Below are 2,361 nucleotides of genomic sequence, written 5' to 3' on the forward strand. Positions count from 1 at the left end.
TAAACAGGAAGGTTTTTAAGTCCTTCCTGAACTGGGCTAGGGAGGTAGCCGAGCGGAGCTCTATGGGCAGCGTATTCCAGAGGGTCGGGGCCGAGATGGTGAATGTCCTCCTTGCTGTGGAGGCTAGTCTTGCCCCAGGTACCGTCAGTAGCTGCTGCCCAGATGTTCTGAGTGTGCGGGGCGGATTGTATGGGGAGAGGCGGTCCTGAAGGTATCCTGGGCCCAAGCCATGTAGGGCTTTATAGGTTATAACCAACACCTTGTATTGCGCCCGGAAGCGAATAGGCAGCCAGTGCAGATCTTTTAAAACAGGTGTTACATGACTGGCCCTGGATGTACCAGTGACCAGTCGTGCTACCATATTCTGTACCAATTGTAGCTTCCAGGTATGGTACAAGGGTTGCCCCATGTAGAGCGCGTTGCAGAAATCCAATCGAGAGGTTACCAGAGCATGTATCACCGTTTCAAGGTCCCTCTGGCCCAGGTAAGGACGCAGCTGGCAAATCAGCTGAAGCTGATAACAGGTGCTCCTGACCGTCGCGTCCACCTGAGATGTAAGGTGGAGTGACGAGTCAAGGAGCACCCCCAGACTGCGCACCGAGTCCTTCATGGGAAGCGTGATCCCGTTCAGGACAGGCGGAACCACCGCCGTCCCTGGGCCAGGAGAACCTATCACGAGCACCTCCGTTTTGTCTGGATTCAAACTGAGTCGGTTTTCCCTCATCCAGCCCATTACCGACTCCAGACAGGCCACGAGAGGAGAGACGCCATCCTCAGTCACTGCATCAGTCGGAGACATAGAGAAGACTATTTGGGTGTTGTGCTTATATAAATAAGAGCAGATACTGCTATGCTGGATGGGGGGATTTTGGGATATGTAGTCAAAAGAAAGGCAGTCACTGAGCTCCATGCTGAGACCTAAGGGGATTCTGGGAACTGTAGTCCTTGCTGTGGGGATGGGAGCACTCCCCCCATATGTGGCCTCTCCAAAGGGGCCTCATTGTCAGGGCTGTTTGCAGGGCTGGCTCTAGGTATTTGGCCACCCAAGGCGAGAAATATTTTGGCACTCCCCCCTGTAGCCCCTCAAATTTTAGGGAAATTGTAGAGCATGATGTAGGACAGAATGTAGGGCAAATTGTAGAATATTCAAGAAAAATGGAGGATACGACCAACTAAAAGCCAAAAACATTAATAACAAACAATATAAATTCATGTTTGTCAGCCATGCTCAAAATGCAGGACATTTTGCCAACTTCCAAGACCCAAAAATTCATTGGAGACAGAAAGAGAGAGAGAAAAACAACAGCACATGCAAGGCACCCTTGGAGCATTATCTGAGACAAGGGTTCGAATGCTGGCTGAGCCATGCAAACCCACTGAATGACTTTGGTCAAGTCACACTCTCTCAGCCCTGGCAAGGGCAAACCCCTCTCAAGAAATCTTGCCAAGAAAACCCCAGGATGAGGTCTCTCCATAAGTTGGAAATGACTTGGAGGCACACAAGAGCAGCAACCACAACGTCAGAAGGCAGCCAAGGCCCAAAGTACACTGCAGAAAGAATCCAGTTGGAGACTGCTCTAACTGCCCTGGCTCAGTGCTGGTGAATTCTGGGAACTGTAGTTCTGTGAAACATTGAGCCTTCTCTGTCAGAGAGTTCTGGTTACTAAAGGTCAGTTCCTTGATTTACCTTACTAGTCACTTGGCTTGTTATTGACTGAGGCTCAGGGGGGGCTAGATCCTCCCTATATAGGGGCCAGTCTTTTGTTTATTGTCCCTGCTTACAGGAGCGAATAGGAGGAACTAAACCTAGAATACAGGATGCTAGGACCCTCGTCTGCTGGAAATGAATGTATCACGGGTAAGTACCGATGTTCGTTTTCACTTCAGGGTGTCATGCCTCTGTGGAGACACAGGAGGGCGATTGGGAGCCCCTTGGCCCTTTAAATCCAATGGCTGCTGCAGCACCAGTCCGAAAAGGCAGAGGCCTAGAGAGCCCTTACAGAGACATTCTAGGAGTGAATATCTTAGAGAGCCTGCCAAAGAGTGGGGAAAGGCTAGAGCATCGCCATGGAGCCTCTCTAGGAAACTCATCTTAGGGGGCCGGCCCTCCGAGCGCGGATGGCTAGAACGTCCCGATGAGGGAGTGTGCCTGCGGTGAGGACGGGGAGGTCCTCTGAGTCGACCTTCTAGATCGTCGGCATGGAGACGCTCTAGGTGTCCGTGACTCTATGATAAGCCCTCTGAGACGAACTCCTAGATCGTCGCCATGGAGATGCTCTAGCCCTACCCGACTCTGTGGTAGGCCCTATGAGACGAACTCCTAGATCCCGCGGGAAAGCAGGGAGGGTGTCCGGCTCCCCC

This window comes from Sceloporus undulatus, chromosome 8, assembly GCF_019175285.1.
Source record: "Sceloporus undulatus isolate JIND9_A2432 ecotype Alabama chromosome 8, SceUnd_v1.1, whole genome shotgun sequence".
Classification (NCBI taxonomy): Eukaryota; Metazoa; Chordata; class Lepidosauria; order Squamata; family Phrynosomatidae; genus Sceloporus; species Sceloporus undulatus.